The sequence below is a fragment of the Lygodium microphyllum genome, chromosome 22 (genome assembly GCF_053477565.2).
Source record: "Lygodium microphyllum isolate KBCC chromosome 22, Lygodium_microphyllum_v1.1.10, whole genome shotgun sequence".
Taxonomy (NCBI): Eukaryota; Viridiplantae; Streptophyta; class Polypodiopsida; order Schizaeales; family Lygodiaceae; genus Lygodium; species Lygodium microphyllum.
The window spans coordinates 89075062-89092001 of NC_141156.1; positions in this window are offsets into that span (position 1 = coordinate 89075062).

Below are 16940 nucleotides of genomic sequence, written 5' to 3' on the forward strand. Positions count from 1 at the left end.
CAGTTCTTTTTTAGTAGTGGATTTGCATTTTTTCATTAAACTCTTGTTGCAGATGTTGTGATGTATGCAAATGGAAGTGCGGAGAAGGCTTCATGAATAGCTTGAGGTATAAAGGCTACATTTATTTGAGTAGTGTCTGTAGGTTCTTGACCAACTGCACTTATAGAAGTTGCTACTAAAGGACCATCTGAAACTAGAGCCTTTGCTATATCAATATTAGCTTCTTCGTATTGCTGCTTTCCTAAATGATATTTTTGAAGATGAATTTTCAGATAATATAGTGTGAGACCCGTAACATTGATAGCACACTTGAATAAACCACAAGTGTAGTAGTTCCTCCAAGGGAAGTTAAGGAGTTTGCAAGCTCCTAATACCATATTAGAGAATTTGGTAATCTCGCAAGTTCCACTTTCAAATATGGAGTAAATATTTGACCAAGCGGCTAGATCTTAACCCCATATTTGAGAGTGGAACTTGGGGGAATTACTTATATAGTATCTAGGGAAAACTTCACCTTCAAGTAAGGGGATAAGATTTGACCATGTGTCCAAATATTAATCACATTAGGAATTTCCAAACTTTATAAAAATTCCCAAATTCTTGAATATGTTGTTTCCTACAAAAACTCATTTAGGTACATCTATTAGCTTCCTGGAGGCCTTTCACATACTCAGAGAGTATGTCTTGATGTCCAATATGGCAATAAGAAATGCTAAATGAAATTTCTAAAGCTACCACTTCTAAGCAAGTGCTTGCTAGTGATGCAAATGAATAGTTGACAAACCCAAATCACCTCCTTGAGGTTAATGATCTCACTAGTGAGTTTATGAAATGAGTAATCTACAGGATTATAGAAGGGCTACAAGACTAACTAGTGAGTTGATGAAATTAACAATCAACATGGCCACAAAAGGACTACAAAACTTCATCCCAACGTCCTCTATTTGGTCAATGTGCTAGAGCCAAAAACTATAGGAAGTGATGAAAATTATAGCACTTCCATTTGATTAAATAGAATGGATTTAAGGCAGCCTTATGATGACTGAGTAGAATGAGAATTAGGTTGATTTGGATCTAGACAGGAAAAATGAAAAGAGTGTCTTCTAATTGATTCATGTTATCATTATGTAGATGTTATGATTTGTTGTAAGGATCACAATTGTAGATAATGAAATTTCTAGTGCATTGTCCAAATATGTAAAGCATTTTATATCCAACATGTGGACCTCATCAATGAAAAGAACTCATGCCTACTGCTAGTATAGAGTTTTCTACTACTACATTTGTTTGCAATCAGGCTACATCATAGCTCCCTTAAAGAATGAAAGAATGGAACCTATGAACAATTTGTTGCTAAACAAAACTGGGAAGTGTTATACTAATGTCAATGTACTCAGACATCATTTTTGTAAGATCAGCCCACTATTCACCATGTGGAAACCAACTCCACATATTTGTCTTACTTATTGATTTATCCTAACTATTCTTTGATCTCACAAGTGGCTCTTTAGTTAGCCCATTCTGAAGATTAGTCTACCTTGTTACTACATCAGTACGGCTTGGAAGAGCATATCTAGTTATAGGTCTTTCATACAAGGTTCTCCAATGAACCTTTGGGGTTCATGTGGATCCTACTAGCCTGCTACATGGATGGAGAGATGGATGCCAACTTCATATTAACATCAAATTGAGATGGAACTCATCTGATTGAGCTGCACCATTCTCTTTTAATTGAAATTCCTTCTACAAAGTCTTCAATTCTAGCATAAGAAACCATTACACATGAATTATAAGAAAGAAATAATAAAATATGTTGAAAATGTAAATGAGAAATTCTCAGTTAAGAAGATTGAAACGATGAATGATTAAAGTATCCAATAGTGCATGCCATTTGAACAAGCTAACTTAGTATAGGTAATGGCATTGATCCCTTTGATCTTTGTTTGCAATTTGATACATCATTGTCAACATTGATCCCCATTGTATCGGTGTTGAATGCCTTCTTATACTGGCCACAATTTTGAACACCTACAAAGTTTCAAATGTACATGTTTGTTGCCATGTCATCATGGCTACTAAGAACATAACGTTAGGTTGTGTTGATTTGCATTGAATATTCCTTACATAGCCTACATATAAGCCTTCAGTGGTTGTCAAGGCTGAAATTACTTACAGCTCATTCAAATAGGCTAGGTCTAGGACTATTTCAGATAGCCAATTTTTATCATTAATGTATTTTTCTATAATTAACCAAGTCAAGAGGCTAAGTACTTTATTCAAAGAGGGCATTGCAAGCTTCATATTGAATTAAGAAGTGCCGCGATTGTTGTTTGATTAGCCAAAGTTATAGCCAATTTAGTGATAGGTGGTACAACAAGACTACAATATAATGATAGGGCACATGTAGCTTGATCAATAAAGTAGAAAATGGATTATTTGATGTATCTATGGTTGAATGAAACAGCCAAAATAGAGCATCAATGTGCAATAGCTAGATAGACTTAGTCATGGCTCATAGTTCTAGCTCCCATTCTCAATCTTGGCTTCAACTTTAGGCTAAAATTGATAACCTTGCAACTCTAGTTGACAAACTGGTTGTAAATAAGAGGGTGGAGCCAGAGAATAGAGCAAGCCTTCCATCATGTATGTATTGTTATAACCATGGGCAATGGTGTGATCCATATGATCCACAGCATGAGTATTATCTTGGGTATGAGCAGTACAAGCATTACCATGGGCATTGTAAACAATATGACCATTTCTATGGATACACTAAACAACAGCACCAACATGTGCATATTTATGGTTAGCATGCATATGGTGATTGTGCATATTATGAGCAACAACATGCATCTAATGATTATGTACATTCTTATGAGTTGTGCTATGGTCATGAGATGAATAGGCATCTAGACAACCTTAAGTACATGGATAGCAACATGAAAATGTATATGAAGAGAAACATACACATGATGATAATGCATATGATCACTATTCTTTCTTACATGATTTTAATTAGCATTCTTGTGGGAAACATGATGCTACTAATGGTAGATATTTCACTAGTGATGACATATGAGAAATGCATGGTCAAGGCTTATACTACAGGTGTGATAAGCATATATTATCAGTTGATCAGAAACACAAATGTAGGACCAGGAATGCTAAACTAGCCTTAGCATTAAGTTTCCTAATGAAGAGGAGGATCAAGTAGCAAATGAGCTAGCTAAATCCTAGTCCCCTTTAACTACTCTAGGCCATGATGAGGGCATCTCACTGCAACACCATGAGAAGGAAACCCTTGAGTCCAAGCCTTGAGTTTGAATCCCCAGCCAAGAATGTGGGGGTCATAATGGACATGCAACACACCTAAGGGTTGATGTGGTCAATGCAGTAATGATATCAACCCCATCTATGTCAGCCCTACAAAGCATGGTGGTCCTTGATGAGTTGATAGAGAGTTAGTGGATGATACCATGCTGATCATTGAAGAATTAATGTATGAGATAGTCAATGATTTATGCTCCACTTAACACTGACTTTATAGACATGGCCTAATGGATGGTAGTATTCTGAGCCTTCTTTTAATTTAGGAGGCTAGAGAATTTCTTCAAAAAGGAAAAGATCTATTTAGATCTATGCTTACCCTAGAATCACTCTAGCATATTCAAGGGACTCAATTGAAGAAAGATGGTGTCAGTTCATGGGCTCTATTTGATTGTAGGTTTTCACAAGATATCCCTATGTTTTGAACTAGAATTGATGTTGACTTAAAAATAGATATGTGCAAGTTATATAGCATGAAAGTGTTTAATAATATCTTTGTTTGGAGCTATCACATAAGTTGATTAGATCAACCTATCAAAAGATATTGCAGATTTAGTGCAGCAAGGTTGTAGTGGATAACATAGTCATTGTCAATCATAAGAGCTCTTAAGCGCAAAGTTGTTGACCAAGATATTATTTTGATGTCCTTTCCTTGATATGTATACATAACATTTGGTCTTTAGCTTGTCATTTTTAGCTTTCATATATATTCTTGAAGACTAAGGAGTCTTTAACCTTATCTAAATAGAGGGTAGTACCCTGGCCCCTTTCCACCGCTTGGGGAAACCTTGTAATAAGTCCCAATTTTGGTTTTTGAGAACAATAACATTTTTGGTGGGGATGGAATGTAAAGATGGAAAATTATAAATGCCTAGGGATAGGAAAAAATATTGGCTATAGTGGGGGCTATATACATTTGATGTATGGGGTTTCATTTTTGAATCATCAATTAATACAAATACCTTTCATCTTCGTCTTCTTCTCCCTCAATTGTTATGGCTTTCTCCATATTCTCTCTCCTCTTCTTGGAGTTCTCTCTCTTATTCTTATCTTATGATTGAGAAGGATATCCACTAGAAGAGGCATCTAGTGGAGAGAGTAAGAATATGGCCCTTGAGGAAGAGACCACTCCAATCAAGGTGGAGACATGTGAAATGATAGATGATCTTCTTCAAGAAAATTCCACTTCTATGCATATGGCCCTTGAGGAAGATACCATTCCAATCAAGGTGGAGACATGTTAAATGATAGATGATCTTCTTCAAGAAAATGCCACTTCTATGCATATGGCCCTTGAGGAAGAGACCACTCCAATCAAGGTGGAGACATGTGAAATGATAGATGATCTTCTTTAAGAAAATGCCACTTCTATGCATACCATGAGAAAGGAGGCAAATATGATATTGTATGAGGGCTCAAGAACATCCAAAATAAAGGCATCTTTGTCATTGCTAAATTAGCAAATCCTTTATGGATGGAGCCATGCAAGTGTGACAACCTTATTTAGGTATTTAATTTAAAGTTTTAGGATACCTCCTAATATTACATGGCTCAAGGCTATAAAGTTCTTAATTAATTTTATTGCAAGTTACTAAAAAATCATATTTTACTACTAATAAATGTAACACATGACACTCTTGACGCGGTAGAAAGGATCTTATAATCATTGGGTGTTGAGTATAGCAAATTCAGGCCTTCCCTAATGATTACATTCTCTTTAGTAATGAATATGCAGAGTTGATTGCATGCCCAAAATGTGGTGTATAATGATATCTCACTGGCTTATCTCAGGTGAGAGAGTGTCTATCAAAATGCTTTGTCATTTTCCTCTTCTTCCACGAGTCCAAGACTTTTTCGAGTCCAAGAATTTTGTGATCCTAATGTCTTGGCACTCCAAAATTCAATCCTTACATGGTGTGTTATGTTTTCCCACAAATTGCAAAGCTTGGAAACATATTTAGTTGCAATGACCTCATTTTGAGAATGAGTCACACTACTTGAGATTAGGCCTTGTGAAGGATGGGATCACCCTTCTGGAAAATGAGTGACCACATACACTTTTTGGCCCCTTGTCTTGGTAAACTATAATATTCATTTATGGCTCGCAACCGAAGGGCCTACTCATTTTTAGTTTTTTAAAGTTAGTAAGTTAAAGATTCAGTTGGCTAAACCCTCATGAATTGCTCAAGGTCTAAGAAAAATATTATTCAACTACTTAGTTATGCTCAATAAAGTTAACAAAAATAAGGAATTTGAAGAAGAATTTTCTAGGATAAAGGAATATATAGATGTGTTCCCTCAAAGTTGGTTGACACTTTCTCCATGTTGAACCATGCAAGGAAGACGAGAGACTAGAGGGGGAGAGAGAGCCAAAGAGATGAGAGATAGAATCCCAAAAGTGTGTTAATTGAGCACATGAGATATGATTATATAAGGGTGACCATGCTACTATATATAGATAAATTGTATATAAGTACAATATCTCTATTCAAATGAGGGTTCTTGGGATTAAAAAACCTTCGGGACTCAAGGAAAAAATCCATAACTCTATATATACTTATATTTTAAATTAACATTTTGACATATAATTACAAATATAAAGGCATTAAAGGAGGTACATCACTCCTCGATTTACAATAGCCTATATGAAGGTATTAAAAGAGTTACATTGCTCTTGAATTTGTAGTAGTCTATGCGAAAATATTCATAAAATTCTATATAAATTTGAAATAAATGTATATCATTGATATACTTTTGAATTTGGTTTTGATATAGGTAGCAAAGTTTGCAATATAAAAAATTTACACTACAAGGAAATGAAGGTATACCAACGGTCGTTTTCAATATGAATTGGCACAGTCGCAAAAAGCATCATTATTAGCATGCTAATAGTAATGGCGTACTCAGAAAGAAAATATGACAAAAACCCGGAGCATGGCATTTTGAGAGTAAACAAGTGAAAGAGAATGAAAGAGAGAGGAGAGAGCTCAAAGCTTTGTGTGTGTGTGTGTGTGTGTGTGCGTGTGTGTGAGCCCACTGCCACTGCCACTGCCACTGCCACCATCCATCATGAAGAAGGAGGAGGAGTGCAAAGGAGAAAGGGGAGGGAAGCCTCAAAGGTGAATGGATTCTTCTTCCAGCCTTTGAGGTAGGTACATTGTTTCTCCTCTCTTTGTTTTTATATTTTTTTCTCTTATCTCTATCTTTTTATTTGTGGAGAGATACATTGAGAGAGAAAGGAAGAGAGAGGGGGGATAGAGAAAAATAGAGAGAGTAAGGGAGATAAAGAGAGAGGGGAGAGAGAGGGAGACAAATAAAGAGGAAGAGAAGGAGACAGAATTATAATAAAAAAGCGAGCATGAATCAAAGAAAAATAAGTGAAAAGAATATATCTAAGAAAATTGATAAATCTATTGTAGATTGCAAATCATGCAAAATAAGACAAATATAATATAATGATTACATTCAAAATATCTAAAAACATTAAATAAGAACTCTTGAATCAATAGAATTTGACACAATATGAGAAAGATATGTTTGTATTAGGCTAAATGCACAACAATCGGGACGTTAGATAGACTTCTATTCTTTCAAAAGTTGCAACTCACTTTGGTGACAATCTCTCACCTTGTCTCTCAACACTTCACTCTAACTAACCATGCATGCCTCTCTCCAAACTAAGAAAGAAGAAATATAAGACTAGCTTCGAGGTGTAGTGAACTCACCTATCTTACCTTGCTGCTTTGTAATCGAAAAAGATTGAAAACTCCAAGATGGTTCCACAACCCTAGTAACATGTTCCAATACCGTTGTTAGTCCACATCCACCACAAAGTATACCAATGAGTCAAGAAGCTAGTAGGGAAGAAGAAAAAAGCAAGAAGACGATTAGAGCTTCACCTTCTCTTAGTCTCTTGCTCAACACACCTCTCACTCACTCCCTCTCAGTCACTCTCAATAATGGAGGTAAGATAATAGTATAGACGAAGAAAATAGAGAGCTTCAATAGCTGAATTGATAGAGCTTCCACAGCATGGATGCACCAAAATGGTAAATACAACTAAGACCTCCCACCTTTATATAGACACAAATTAGGTTTATGGTTAGGTCACTTCTCTAGAATAGTGTACTGTTTGTGTTTTAGGGTTTATGCCCCCTTTGCATCTTAATATTTGTACCCTTATATGAAATAGGGTCTACATCCCCTTTTGTGTTTTAGGGTTTCTATCATTATGAATTAGGGTTTGCACTCTCTTTTGGACATCTTTCCTCCTTTCTAGCGTCTAGACCTGTGTCATTTCTTGAAGCATACTTGTGCCTTAGTCTTATTAGACTATTTCTACACTAATACAATGGCAAATACATGTGTGCAATGTACACAACAATTGTAGGTGCAATAAAAACAATGTATGTGATAGATAAAATATGCATGAAAGTGAATCTAGTTCTCACAAAATAATACGTTCATGATAATCATGTATCCTTGAAGTATAAGTATCTATAATTAAGCATTAAAGCGCTCCAAAAATAATGATGTCCATAAACTGCTCCATCCCATATGCACACTTAGACTTAGGCTCCACGGTCCATTTTTCAAACACATGCACTGAAATTTTATTATGCTTAATCACCTGCTACAATTCTATAATCTAAGCCTTATGTTGCGATAGCGAGGCATCATAAACAAATGTTTTTTGCTTAGCTCTACTCAGACAAAACATCAGTCTTTATCTTCTAGACTATCAACTGATCATGTAGTCTTTGAGCCTCTGATGTGTAATCCCAATATTGCTTCAAATACATTCATAACCCTTTGCATCAAATCCATAGCATCTATCATGCTACTAACCATGCAAACACCAGCCCCAAATGCACCTGAAGCAGATGGAATGTCAGATAGACTAGTGGATTCAAAATATTTATCTAATGCCTTCTTAATGGTGACATGAGTACCATCCGACACATCCACTGGCTTCTTATCAAACTGAGGCTTACCCATAAGCCAAATCTTTCCAAATTTTTGCTTCTTTTTCACTACATGAACATTATCCAAAGCCTTCAAGACATCTATTTTAACCTGCTCATCCTCATGCATTACATGTTGGGTACATGATCAACATCCATATGCTTTCCATGGTCTTTCACAAAATCCAAGGCAACATGCTTTGCATAAGATTTCGAATACCCTGCTTGAAGAAAATCTTTATAGATTGCATATCTCTCCTCATTACCCCCCAAAATAGTATTAGCATTGTCACTATCTTTACCATGATTATGATCTTGCATCATAGTATCCTCATCACATGTGTCCACAAAGATAGAATCAGGGGTCTATTTCAACAAAGCATCCATTGTCAAGTCAAGAAATTTCATCCGAGCATATTCATACAAAGAAACCAAAAAATAACCCATGCATGATTTGTGGAACACCTTTGTCTTGAGCACCTTAATTTTTGTCATAAACCGATCATGCATAACCCTGGTCCAATTAGGTACGTCAACATTTTCAACATAATAAATGCGCCCATAGGTCTCATGAGCAATAGGATTAGTTTTGATGTACATCATAAACGAACCATCATAACTACATCTTTAGGGCACCATCGATGCATGGACTTGTAGCACCCCCAAATGCTACATCATTTGCTCATCTGAGCATTGCCACAACGTGGGATTGACATTCATAGGCAATGCAAATAGTGGGCTCACCACAATCATAGTGAGATCGATACGACCAACAATCTTTGCCTAAGATTTCCTCATAATGTCAAGTTGAATTGAAGCATGTACATTTGATGCCCATGCTACCCAAGGTAAACATGTAAACTCATAGAACCTAATCTTCTCCAACCACAATTTGCTAGGAGCATGATCAACATCCCAGACCAATGTAGAGTCTACAAATGGTGTGTGAGAAACACTGGGACTAGCTACCCGAGATGAATCTTTTGGTGTTTCCTTCATGTCATGCTGCTTTGACCACTCCTCCTCTACCAAGTTGAAGTCTGCATCATCGTCATCATCCATGAAAGCATGCTTCTTCATGGATAGCCTCTTAGTTGACCTACATTGAGTATGGGTCATGGTGTGGATTATTGCAGGGGCCAATTTTCCGATGGCAATGGTGAGAAGGAGAAAGAAACAAATGAAGGGGTCTTCTTCTCCATTCCGATCAAGAAGTCGAAGTTATCTAAGTGTTGAAAACCTTTTGTGCCATTTGTCCCATCAAAATGACACAGAGAAGACCACTCTTTATCATCACTTCATGTATAGGAGCAACTTAAATTAATCTCTAGATAATAAGGTTGAACCAATCCTTTCAGCCTAACCCATTTACTGCAGGCTTCAACACATTTCCCTGCACATCCTTTAATAAAAATGTGCCCTAACCCATATCCTTGAAGATCACAAATGGGCGTGCATACCGAAGCTTTAATTTTTGAGGAAATTTCCTAAATCAAGAGTTATAAACAACAACCCAATCTCCTTCCTGAAAATTTTTCTTTTTAAAATGTATATTTACCCAAGCCTGTCTCCATTGCTATGTAACTCCTGAAATGTAGATAGCTAATACCCTTTCCTCCTCTAACTTTAGGAGTTGTGGCAATCTATGTTGAATTGGCTTCTCAAGATCCAACTTATGTGTAACTACAATTATCGAGCTTGGTACCACAAATTCCATAGGCAATATAGCCTCTAATCCATACACAAGTTTGAAGAGTGTAAGCCCTGTTGTAACCTTATATGGCTTCCTAAAAGCCCACAATGCTAAATCAATCTTAGCATCCCAATATTCCCTATTATCCTCAATAATTTTCTTCAAGATATGGAGCAAAATCTTGTTGGAACTCTTAGCTTGACCATTAGCCTGAGGATGATAGGGGGTAGACCTTTTATGTAAAATCATATGCGTGACAATCAATTCTTGGATAAGCTTATTTAAGAAATTCATATGCCTATCACTGACTAACTCAATAGGGAATCCAAAACTGATCATAATATTAGAATACAGAAATTTGGCCATGCTAGAGGCTTTAATTGTCCTTCTGTGCTTGATCCTCCACCCATCTGGTACTATAATCCATACAAACCAAAAAATATATGTTACCTATCCTTTTGGCTACTGTTTTAATTGGCCCAAAAAAATCAATCCCCCACTTCTGAAATGTCTCAAGTGGAAGTACAAGATGAACTTGCATCATGTCCCTGTCAAGAGGTTAACTCTCCTTCAAACATTGCAAACACTCTTTAGCATATTGATTGGCATCTTTTAACACAGTAGACCACCATAGACCTGCATGCAGTATTTTTTGGCCTATAATCTCCCCTGAAAAATGACCATTTGAGAGTCAAGAAGAATGAATTTCATGCAGAATTGCTAGTTGCTCAAATTTAGGAATGCACCTTTTCAAGACATTATCTATTCCCCTTCTATACAATGTATTTATAATAACATGAAATGCTCTGCTCTTCAGTGTCGATCTTCTTCTTTGATCGGCTGTAAAGTGTGGTGGCATAATCCCTTCCTTGAGGAAATCCAACAACTGATCATAATATGAATTAGGGTCTATCACTTGAACGTCAAAGAGTTCAGCATTAGGAATCTGATTGTTGGGAACACCTATTTTAGCTTCATCATTTTCCAATCTACTTAAATAATCAATTATAGCATGTTCTTTCCGTGGGTTATGGATAACCTTGAAGTCAAACTCCTATAACAACAACATCCATCTTGCCAATCTACCTATTAAATGAGGTTTATTTATCAAAAATAAAAGTGCCTAATGATCCACATGAAAGATTACTTGATTTCCCAACAAATAATGCCTAAATTTTTGCATAGAAAAACCATGCCAAGTGCTTTTCTTTCTGTACCTAAATAATTCTTTTTAGTAGTACTCAATCTTCTACTTGCATAATAGATTGGTCTAAATCAGTCGGGTACTTTATCCTGCATAAGTATAGTTCCCATATCTAGGTTAAAAGCATCAATAAAGACATTGAAAGGTAAATCCCATGCTGGAGGTTGCAATATTGTGGATACAACTAACATCTGCTTGAGAATATTAAAGGCTTTCTCCTAATCTCCCCTCTAAACAAACTACATCACTTTCTTAGTTAAAGTTGTAAGAGGAGAACAAATATATGATAGGTACCTTAAATACCTGTTATGCTACTTCAGTTGCTAGAAAAACCTCATAATATCTTGCACAGTAACTGGAGCCTTACCTTTTTGAACAACTGCAATCTTCCTTGGATCTATGCCCATACCTTCGTCAAACAAGATGTGGCCTAAAAGCACACCCCTCTTTGCTACAAACATTGACTTGAAGGGGTTCAATGACATGCCAAATCTTCTACATCTCTCAAAACATAACTTGAGGTGTTTTAAATGTTCTCTTCTACTACCAAAAAAAACACAAAAATCATAAATAAATACCCTCATAAAATTTGTTAAATATGGTGCAAATGTCTTATGAGTACCTCCTTGAAACATAGGAAATGTGCTAACATATGCTCCCCACTCAGTGATAAAGGGTGTCTTATCCATATCATCTAAATGCATCCTAATTTGATTGTATTCTGAAAACCCATCCAAAAAACTGTACATTTAGTGACCTGCCACATCATCAAGGAGAGAGCCAGTAAAAGGAATTGGGAAGGGATCCGTAATGATAGCTGCATTTAATTTCTTGTAATCCACACAGACTCTAATCTTCCCATTCTTCTGGGCACCACAACAATAGGAGATAACCAAGTAACCTCATTAACCGGTTTGATAAACCCAACTCTCAAAAGCTTGTCAATTTCTTCCATGACCTGTTTAGCATAATTAGGGTTCATTCTATACCTCTTCTAAATAATTGGAATAGCATCTTTCTTTAAATTGATCCTATGCTAACACACAATTGGATCAAATCCCTTCATGTCTGTATAATCCCAAGTAAAAATGTCCTAAAACTCTTTACACAACTTAATACAATCATGCTTGAAGTTTTCTTCTGCAAAAATACTGACCTTAATAGGTTTGGCCTCACCTTCAAGATTCAAATTAACTTACTGAACCTCATCCTCACCTACCCTTGCAGATCTTCTCATTGTATGCTCATATCTTAGTTTAGTAGCTTGAATAATGGCTTTCTGTCCTTCTGCATCGAATACATCAGGACTATCCATAAAACAATCCATACAAATTTGTTGCTTTTCTGGTACTTCCTAGTGAGAAACTTTAGGTTGACTAATTCCTTGATCTTGAATTATTTTATATAGCTCATTTTTAAACCTATCTTGAAGTTATGGTTGCTCCTAACCTGTAGGAAAGCCTTCAAAATTTTGTCATGTTTGGTTTTGAATTGCAGTTTGAACTGCTCGGTGTTCTAGAACTTCATTTACTGCACTTATAGAAGAATGCTAACACTCTTGAATAATACTATCCACATCTATGTTAAAGACTGGAACCACAAAAGGATTCATTTGAAGAAATAATTCCTCCTCATCATCTTCCACTTCATTTGCAAGGTTAATAGTATGAGGTACGACTTGGTCTAGAAGAACTCTTTAAGTTAACCTTATTAACTGTTGACAGCCTGATTTTGCTGAGTCCTTTAGGGATACATACATAATCATTCCCCTAGTCTTGCTTTAGTTTGGCCAATTTAAACCATGGTCTACCCGAAAGAATTATATAAGAGTCCCCAATTTCTGACATTTGTAACACAATAAAACTCACCCTGAATTTCAGGCTAGCCATGAGAATTTATTGATTCCTAAGAATACCCAAAGGCTGTAATCTCCTATGGTCTGCCATCCTAACCTAAAATGGGCCTGGTAGTAGCTCCTCTTGCTTGTTACCTAAGGTCAAATAATTGAGAGAGAGTTGGGATTTTGTTGTACAAAACTCCAAGGAAGGTCTCAAGAAATCTTGAAAGAAGAAGAAGAAGAACCTTCTTGTGAAAACTAACCATAGATAAAACCCTCTCCAAGTCTTGTGAGCCTTCTCTTTCCAAGAACCCCCTAAATTTTTACCTCAAAGTTAGTGACAAGTTACTAAAGTTGGTTTGATAACCTCCAACTTGGCCATGATTCAAGTGAGATTGAGGCATGGCCATAATTCTAAATTCAACATTATAATTAACATTCATGTAATTTTATTGTTGTTTTGATTAATATTGAATCTCATGCAATAAAACAATCAATCATGTGGCACATCTTACATTGTGTAATAGAGTAAAAATCCTGTAATACCTTAGCCAATATTTAGCCTACTAGGGTTAAGTATAAAATACTAAGTTGTAACTAGCCAATGATAGTTTTACCATTTTCTAACATTTCATGTTTGAGGTCTCAACCTCCCATGATCTAAGAGGGTGCATACTCTTGGCCACCATAGCTTAGGGTGCATACCATGATGTAGCCTCTTATCAATTGATTCTCAGCCATTAATGTAATGTCATTTTGCCTAGCCACCTTGGCTATGGTTTCTTGCCAATTTAGTATATTTCTTTGCATTTCTAGCTTAATTGTTTCCTGTGGGAATTAGCTTCTTTACATTGGTATCAAAGCTAATATTTGATCCAATGGGAAGGTCATTTTCATGGTGAATCTGGTTACAAGATTAGGCACAGGGTAACTGGAGGACAAGAATTAGTCACAAGACTTGACACAATTAAAATCATGACTAGTTAAGGTTCTCTGCAGTAAGTTGTGACTAAATTTGAAATTCTTGAAGAAGGTCTAAAAGAATAATGTAAGATTCAAGGTTATTTTAACGGTTTGTGGTCAATTTGGGGCCATTTTGGAGGCTCTTGGACTTAATTGGAGTCTAAATAGGATTTAGAAGAGTTAAAATGTAGTTACTTTTTGAAACAAGCTTCTCTTTCCTCTTTCCAAGCTTCCTTGTGAGAGCTTCCATGGAGTTCTCTTCTCATATCTCTTTGCCATGGCCATATCTCTTAATGACATCAAGGGATGATTCTTGATGCCTTGGGCAACCTATTGACTATCATCGTGCTTGAATTTCAACAAATTTCTGATCATGTGATGCAAGAAGAGGTATTAGACAGTTTGTGTTGATTTTTCAGCCTCCTCTCCTCTTGAAAATTAGCATTCATTTGGAATCTTGAACCTTCTCCTTTATTTGATGGGTCACGGGCATCCCCCCACCCCTAACATGGTGTATTTGCCTTCTCCTACTTGATCTTTCACTCTACTTCAACCATGAAGCTCTCATCATAACCCTAGCTATGGATGGACATGTACAACATGAAAATTTCAGTGATCTCTTGAAGTTTTAAGGCAATCCTTGGTTCCTTTTAGCTCCAAAAAGTGAAAGGCAACCATCTATAACCGACGTTGGGCATACATTGAAGCTTTGAACCAAGATTGGAAGCATTTTCCCATCTCGAATTGGGACAAAACGGGGCAGCCATCAATCTTCATTAAATTTTTCTTTGTTGAGGCTTCAATTCATGGGGCTTTTGTTGTCTAAAACCCCAAGAAGATTAGATTGAAGCTATTCTATCAAGAATGGGCTTACATTGAAGCATTCCTTCAAGAGTAAAGGGATTTTTAGCCTCTTGAACATGGCAATGTCTAAAAGTTCTTAGAATTCTTGATTCTATCAAGGAGATGCATTATTCAAGGCTCAAAGGATATTCTCCAACAAACCATTGTGGACTTCTATTCAAGCATTGGATTATCTTGATACATTGGAGCAATCTTAATGATTGGGAGTTGAAATTACATGGAAGCAATCATCATGGGAAAAATTATTCTTGAAGCCAATCTTATGATCTTCAATCTTGATCCATTGATGATGGATTGGGCTGAGTATTGATTGGTTGGGGTTCATCTACTACTCTTCATCAATATTAAGAGGTAATTCTATTTTTTAAAGCCAAATCTCTCTTTTCATTCAATTGTTGAACCAGTCCTACTGTTGATAAGGAGAGTTGAGTGTTATATATATTATTAAATAACCATTGAAGGGCATGTTAAATTCAACCTAGGAATGATTGTGATTACTTTATGATTACTTTATGAATTCTCTTTCCTACCCGTTTATATTTTGATGCCAAATTGATTGCATAGATGTTATTCACAGCCTACCTAACTTGGAATCTGGTTGGATGATTGAACACTGATGCTATAGGACTGAAATAATGATAAAAATGTTAAGTGGGATATTATAAAAGTAGTGAGTTACTACAAAAGGGTAATACCCTATCCATATCCCTTTCAATTTAGTCATTTCCTAATACCCACTTGCATTTCAATGAAGAATTCAAAGGCTTTTTTAGTGAATGCATAAAATCCTTGTTTGATTAGCCATTAGAATGTACTTACCATGTTGATTCCTGTGAGGAAAAAGTGGATGCTAGGCGAGTCGGGAAGACAATAGTGAGGTGACCCTCCCTTCCTAATTATGACCCTCAAGGGGTGCGCAACTTAGCTTGAGGAGGAACTTTGCACAGTCCTCAAGTCTCAATGCCTATGCAATTTTCAAGTTTAGGTGTAGGTACATGCCCATTGTCAGAGTTTGACAATAGCATAGTAGTGATCAGACCTATTGAGAGAGCTACATGTGGCTGAGGTTCCATTGGAATAATATTGGGAGAGTTGTAGGGCATCTCTTATTCTCTGGATACATATAGGTGGTCACAGATTCACACGTCTATACAACAGGTACTTATGAACCTATAGGTCATTCTTGAGCCCTAAAAGTGCCCCATAACCCTCTTTAGCTTACTACAAGGGTTTAGAAGGATCATTTTCACTCAAGGTACTCCTTGTAATGTGCCCACCCGGGCTGCTTCCTTGGTGGTACATTCTTAGTAGCCCATCAAGAGATGTCCTAGAAAACACCGTCTGGGATTTTGATGAAAACCATCGGAGTTTGCTAACTAAGCTTGCTTGAGTCTACCCCGCAATGGAAGTTCCGATCGTTCCCATGAGGATCGACTTGATTATTTTTGGTCACATGAACTATTAATGGTGGTTGATTAGTGTCAATGGTTTGAGTTTCCATCTCTTATACAAATTGTTGATTGAAACGAGCTTGTGTTATGCTAGGTTCAAAGAGAAGGGGAGGTGAAGGGGAGTGTGACACTTTGATACCTTCTGTCCATGGTTCTGAAGTGATACAAGTTAGGCTTTCTGATCTCTAGCCGTCCATCAAAAATGTGATTTTTATTCCTTCTTAGGAAAGCTCTCGACATATCAAGACCACCCAACCATAGGTCTCAATCCGCTCATGGGTCCATCCTCCCACTTTCCTTGAGAGAGTATTTTTAATTACCTAATTACCTACCACTTTAGGTTCAACATATAAAAATAGCTTCTTTGAATTAACTCCTAATATAATTTCGTTACACACCTTGACTTCATGACATAAAAACAAAGTAAAGCAATCCCTTATTAATAGTTTCTTTAAGAAAAATAACTTTTTATAATGTTTATTGTTTTAACTAGAATGATGTCAACGTGAAGGTATTATTCTCTCCAAGTTTAGTTCCTAAACTGGTATTGGAACTTCCAAGATACTATTAGGAATTTGAAGGGTAGTTGGCAATTTGTAAGAGCCTAAGGAGTATATGACCAGATCCCCCTGGTATC